We start from the raw sequence: 7127 nt of genomic DNA, 5'->3' as shown, positions 1-7127 counted from the left end.
AGGTCCTGATTGCTACGGCCCATGGCTGTCTATGACCATTCGATTTGGAATATCCCAAGCTGTGTGATCAGCTTGTGCCCAGAGATGACAGGCTGACTCGCTGATATGTGGTGGTGGTGGTAGTCATTGCAGTAGTGGTAGTAGTTGTTGTTTTCAGAAATAGATCCAGAAAATGCAATTACATGATTCTAGCCATAGGTCGTATGGGTCACTTGCTGACGATCATGGATACACAGTGAGGTGGCCGGGCAGGGTGGGAGGAACACTGTTCACATTTCTGTATTCATCAGCTGTCAGCCACTTCCTCCTTGTAAGCTTCAGTTTTCTCATCTATAGAGTGAGAAAGATCATACTTGTACATGTTACCTCATGTGGTTGTTATAGGGAAAGCACTTCTCAAACCTAATGTGATATAGAAGCCTTGTCTATTCACTATGTGGCCCATGATTTGTACCATGAGAAATTATGACTATTAAAATCAGAGAAGTATGGGAAGACTTATCTGACTTGATGCTGAGTGAGGAAAGCAGAAACAGGAAAACAATGTATTAAGGACTACAAAAAAATATCAATGAAAAAAATTTAAGAAACTGAAAAAAGGTGTGATTAAAATCAGCCTTGGCTCTAGAAGATGAGATGATGAGCTTCCTTCCTTGATTGAAAGAGATGAAAGATGATGGGGTGTGGAATTGTCAAACATGCTTAATATGTTGATTGGTTTTAATTAACTTTTTTAATTAAAAAATTTTGTTACAAAAGATGGCTCATTGATCTATTTGGAAATGATGGTGATGCAAAAATGAAAGATAACAATAAAGATAAGATTAAATAAATTTCATTTCCCATAGTGGGTGGTGCCCTTATACAGGATGATTTATTTCACATAAAAATGGATAGCAACAGCAAAGACATGAATATTATTTTTGGCTGTCCCACTTTCTTTCCACTCAAGTCCTGTGGTCCTGAGCATCAGGGATGGGGACAAAGATATGGTCCCTTTTGTTGAAGTATCATCATTAGAGAGCATAAGAGGAAGGAAGAATGCTTGTGTCCAGAACCCAGGGTGTTTGTGTTGGCTAAAGCTCTCTAATTGGAGATCCCGGACATCCCAAGGCTCTTGGGGTGGAGATCAGACTTCTGGGGGCCTAATTATATAATGATGTAGATTCATCATCAGTGTTGGTCAGATCTCCCTCCTTTTTCTGGTTTATAGCCTAGGAGTGGGTTAGGAGGCCAACATTGTTAGAGACCAGCTCTGTTATATTGCTCCTTCTTCTTTATGCTCTGTCCATAGATGCAGAAGGCATAGCTGTCAATGAATTGCCTTACTGTTAGAAGTCCATATGGGTTTCCTAATAGGGCTCTCTTGGTAAGAGGTCATACCTGATGACTTGATGCTACTTAGCCTGCAGCCAATAGTGTCTATATTGCTACCCTGAATTGCTGGAGGGGAGAAAGGCTCCCAGCCCGCCTATCTTCATAATTTTGAAAGAAGGATTGCTACAGGGTATGCTCTGTAGTTAATTTTTCTTCAGGATGCATCTGTAGCAACCTTGAGATCAGGTCTTTGAGAGTTGCTGAGCAGTCACCCCATTCTGGTGACCCAAACTGATATTGGCCTTCCATGATCTTGGGTAGCATCAGGATATGTTATTGATTCCAGAAGTAGGGAGAGCCAGCTGGGAGGGTCAATAGGATCACCACATAGGGCCAGAGGTCAAGCTCCTTTTCATTTGCATTTTAGAATTTTATTTTCCTGAACTACATGTAAATACAAATTTTGACATAAAATTTTTAAAAGACTTTGTGTTCCAAATTCTCTTCCTTCTTCCCCCCCAAGAACTCAAGCAATTCAATATAAGCTATGCATGAGCAGTTATGCAAAACATTTCCACATTAGCCAGGTTGTGAAAGAAAACAGAAACAAAACTTCAGATAAAGGAATAAACAAAAAATATGCTTCAATCTATTCGGACACCATCGGTTCTCTCTCTAAGATCTTCAGAGTTGTTTTGGATCTTTGCATTGCTGAAAATAACCAAGTTATTCACAGCAGATCATCTTATAAGTATTGCTTTTATTTTGTATGTTGCATCAGCTCATGTAGGTCTTTCCAGGTTTTTCTGAGAGCATCCTGCTCATCCTTCTTTTCATAGTAAACTACATTTATATAGTATGTTAAAGTGCTATTTCCTTACAATAAACCCATGAGGTTGATTCTTGCAACAACAGTAATAGATAACATTTATATAGTACCTTATACCTGACAAACAATTTTCTCCACAATACCCCAGCAAAATGCCGTGTTTTATCATTATCATCATCAGTCATCACCAATCAATTCTCATCATCATCAATCAATCCCCATCTTCATTAATTAATCCTCCTACTCACCAATCAATTCTCATCTTCACCCAATCATCATCAATCCATCAAACCAGTCATCTTACATTACTCTTGCCTCTGCTTCAAACATTTTTTTCACAGTTACTATTGTTAACTGTTTACCTCCATCCTATTCCCTTACTCATGATAGTTACTCTATTTTCTATCTTCTTTCACCCTATCCCTTAGAGATCAGCCTCCTCGCCACAGTCAATGTGGGTTTCATCCATGGAACACTTCAGAATCTCTGGGGCCAAGTATTCTGGGGTCACGCAATTCTCAAAGTTTCTCTCCAGGTTACAAGTGTGAGGAAAAATCAAAGCCAGAAAGTTAAATCTGCTCATTGTCCTTCAGAAGAATATTCTTGAGCTTTGGGTCACATTTCAAGAAGTTGTCCTGAAGAAAACTCATAGCCTTCAATGGAGACCAAAGGACAAATCTGGAGTTCTCTGTGCATCATACAGTTTTCCTCTGGAAGAATCGATGAGAGTGATGATGTGGGTTGGTCATCGACTTGGTATAAGATGTAGGTGTCTCTGCCAATTGCTTCCCTCACCTTCTCTGGTCAGGGCTCAACCTTTTAAGTCATTGCCTTCTTCATTTTCACTTCTGACTCCTGGCTAGTAGCATGGCACCATAGATCTTATACCCTTGCCAGTGATGTTTTTGGGACTAGACTTCTGGTACAATTCCTTGGTTCCAGCTCAGTCATGTAGCTCACCCTCCAGCTTTTATCCAGCACACTGATGCAAAGTGAAATGTACTGTACACAAAGTAACAGCAATATTGTAAGATGATCAGCTGTGAATGACTTGGCTATTTTCAGCAATACAATGATCCAAGACAATTCTGAAGGACATAAAAAATGCAGTCCATCTCCAGAGAAAAAAAAACTGATGGTGTCTGAATACAAACAGAAGCAGAATTTTTTTATTTCCTTTTTCTTAAGTTTTTTTTGTCTGTTTTCTTTCACAACCTGACTAATGTTGAAATGTTTTGTATGAATACACATGTATGGGGCAGCTAGGTGGTGCAGTACATAGAGCACTGGCCCTGGATTCAGGAGGACCTGAGTTCAAATCTGGCCTCAGACACTTAACACTTACTAGCTGTGTGACCCTGGGCAAGTCACTTAACCCCAATTGCCTCACCCCTCCCCAAATGAATACACAGGTATAATTTATATTCAATTGCTCAAGTTCTTAAGGGGGGTGAGGAGGGAGGGAGGAAGAGAATTTGGAACACAAAGTTTTAAAGGTAGACATTAAAATTGTTTTTACAAGTAATTTGGGAAAAAATAAAATTCTAAATAAATGGAAAAATAAAATAAAAAAAGAAAAATCCCTTTTTCCACACCTCTTATGAGTGGTCAGCTTGAACACCTTCTGTGAGGGGGAAGTCACTACATCCCGAAGCTACCTGTTCACCCTCCTTAGAAAGCTAGGCAGATTCCTGTGATGCTAGGTCAGTGGGAGAGTAAGGGAGGGAACTTGGACAACTCTGGGATTGGGTTTATAAGGCCCCAAATTCCTACAGGTTAGTGATACTTAGAGGAATTGGCACTGAGTATCCCACAATTATTGTGGGGCACATAAAAACATAACAAACCCAACCTCCCTAGGAACTCTATGAGGGTTAGGGGCCTGGCCATTTACAAAAAGAGACATGTCCCCATATGAGGAATGCTTCCTTGTTGTTAAAGGTCTAATCATATTTGGACACAGCAACAAAAGAATGATGAGAACCCTCCCTCCCCTCACCTTGGTGATCTGCAACTAGAATCTTTCCCAGTTTCCCTAGAGAGGGCCCTATGGGCCTTTGGTCAAGTGTATGGATAACATCTGGAGCAAGGTTGCCAGATGTGCTGAATGTTAGAGACAGGTGGCACATTGGATTTGAGGTCAGGGAGACCTGAGCTCAAACTCTGCTTCAGAGGCTTATTAGCTGTGTGACCCTGGGCAAGTCATTGAACTCCTTTCAGCCTCAGCTTCCTCACTTGTAAAATGAAGATGATGCTACCTTACAGGGCTATTATGAGGATCATTTGAGTTAATACATATAAAGTGCTCCATTAAGCTAAACTCCTTAAAGGTAGGGACTGTCTTTTGCCTCTTTTTGTGTTGCCAGTGCTTAGCCCAGTGCCTGACACAGGTGCTTAACAAATGTTTCTTGATTGACTTTATTGAAAGCGCTTTCCTAGCCTTAAAGCAGCATAAAACCTTAGCCAGTCATTTTAGTTCCTTTTATGTGATAGTTCATAATGGTTTCACATTTTGGTTCCATACTTTGACATATGGCTGGTTAGTCAAGTTTTCCAGAACACTGATAACAACAACAATAAGCAACTCATTTTACTACTGAAGATGAGATCATATTGGTAAAGTACTTTGCCAACCTGAAAACCCTATACAAAAGCTAACTACCATTATCATTATTCTCTGAAACTGATTGTCTTACAGAGCTGCCAGGGTGTCTGAGCTTAATCAGCTTTCCCATTCATGAGATCGGTCTATGTCAGATGTGGGGCCTCCTGATTCTAAGGCTGATTTCTCCACCTTCTCTTGCATGGCTGCCTCTGTACAATTATTGCCCTCTTTTATTACATGGCTGGCTTTGATGCATTCAAGATTTGCCCGCATCTTTGATATTCTGTTCCAAGGCTGTCAGGGAAGGGGGCTTAGATGTGTTCTCTCTCCTTAACCCTATGGTACAGAACAAGAAATAATAAGGGAAATTGCAGGGTGGTGGTGGTTTGGGCTCAATATAAGGATGACCTATGTGACTAGCATGGCTTTACAGAAAGCAACTGAACCTCAGAGCCAGGAAGACTTGGGTTCAAATCCTGCCTTTAACAGATATTGGCTATGTGAGCTTAGGCAAGTCACATGACCTCGGGTAATATAACTTGTATTCTCTCTGAGAAAATAAGTTGTAGAAAGGTGGTGACCTCTATCCGTAGCAGGAGTATCTGTATCAGTGAAATCGCAAGTCCCATCCCTATCTCCTATCTCTAACAAAACAGAATGAGCGGGGCAGCTAGGTGGCACAGTGGTTAGAGCGCCGGCCCTGGAGTCAGGAGGACCTGAGTTCAAATCCAGCCTCAGACACCTGACAACTTCCTAGCTGTATGACTCTGGGCAAGTCACGTAACCTCAATTGCCTCACCAGGAAAAACCAAACCAAAACAAAACAAAAAAACCAGAATGAGCTACTGTGATTAGGTATTCTCCTGAACTTTCTATTACTGTAGGTCTTTAAGTGGCCCGTTTTCAGGGGTACCCCAGAAGGGTTCCTTCATTGGCTGTATGCTCAGGGCTTACCACAGAAGTAGGTACTCCATTGGCTATCATAGGTAGTTGATTGACTGATTCATTGAGAGAATTTAGCTTGATAGAAAGAAAAAAAACACACCTTGCTAACTGTGAGTGCTGTCTAGAAGGGAATGGGTTGCTTGGTACATAGTGGATTCCTGTCGCTGAACATCTTAAAATAAATACTGATGTGCTGCCGATTTTCTAGAGGAAGTTTGGACTGGGCTTGGATTAGATGGTCTCTGAGGTTCCTTCTTACTCTCAGATTCTGTGATGCTGTGAATATCTGAAATGAGATTTATATCGACAGGTATGAACAGGAGTAGTGATTTGTGGCAGCTGCACATACTTGATTTTCCCTGAACTTCTTCCTGTCAGAAGTCTAGGGATCTGGCCTTCAAAGGGATTGTGTGATCATTATGACTTCAGGATGCCCAGGGACTCCACTTAGAGCCTTGAACACAGCTTTTGTATATGTAAGTGTGAAGACTGGGCTGCCTGTTGCTTGCGATTGTATTCTTCTCTTTTCTTCTCTCCATGTTCAAATCATATTTTACAGGAGAAAGTCTAGTGTGTGACTCCCCATTAGGGCTCAGCCTGGGCAGTGTGCTTGGCAAAGTAGGGCTGCTCAACTTTATCAGGGTCTGAAGGTGGCAGTAGTTTTGGATGAATTCAACAAATACAAGATTTGTCAATAAAGTAATATGACCGGTGTCATAACCAGAGTGTGGCAACCAGGGAGATGCCTCAGGGCACCTGAAATTTGGAATGTGCTTACACAGAAACATGATTGGCATCTCCTTAGCAAGAATTGTGCAAGTTAGGAAGATATTTGGGGACTTGCTTTTTCCATGGTCCTATCACACCTGTTATGCTTCTCCTTGACCCCTCTGTCTGCCTCTCTGTATTTCAGTCTCTGACTTCTCCTCCTCCCCAACAGAATTGGCCTTAAAAAGTTGGACTGAAGGCATGCTTTATGCTGCCTTTCCCAGGGTTTTACAAAGCTTATACTAAACACAAAAGATGTCACTTGCAACTCTGAGTATTGTAATAAATTATATGGTAAGATTAATCTATCTGGATAAGTTTTGTCCCCTTCCAAGTAGTCACACAGAAGGACTATGCCCTTATTCTCATGATGCTTTTGTCACTAAACCATTTGTGAAATAGCCTTCAGAGCCAAGATGTGAGCCACACGATCATCATCGACATTGCCGTCACCCTCTCACCAACATTCCCATTGTCATCCCCGTTGCCACCATCTTCACCAGCATTGGCATCACTATCATTATTACTAAGGCTTCTTTCTTAGCTTCCTCTCCCAGTCTCTGTCCCTGAGCCACTAAATTCCTATCCCTAGAGCAAACCCTAGATTTCTTACCTCATATAGTTGGAAGGTTTTATTTTCAAATCATCGCTGCGTCAATCTGT

At 41.3% G+C, this 7127-nt stretch overlaps 1 pseudogene; it reads right to left on the bottom strand.

The window, feature by feature from the left end:
- Positions 1 to 1145: 1145 nt before the first annotated feature.
- LOC122729052 lies at positions 1146 to 6908 on the bottom strand (annotated as a pseudogene).
- Positions 6909 to 7127: the final 219 nt, after the last annotated feature.

The sequence above is a fragment of the Dromiciops gliroides genome, chromosome 5 (assembly GCF_019393635.1).
Source record: "Dromiciops gliroides isolate mDroGli1 chromosome 5, mDroGli1.pri, whole genome shotgun sequence".
NCBI lineage: Eukaryota > Metazoa > Chordata > Mammalia > Microbiotheria > Microbiotheriidae > Dromiciops > Dromiciops gliroides.
Note: the sequence above shows the minus strand (reverse complement) of the source record. Positions and strands in the feature narration are given on the sequence as shown.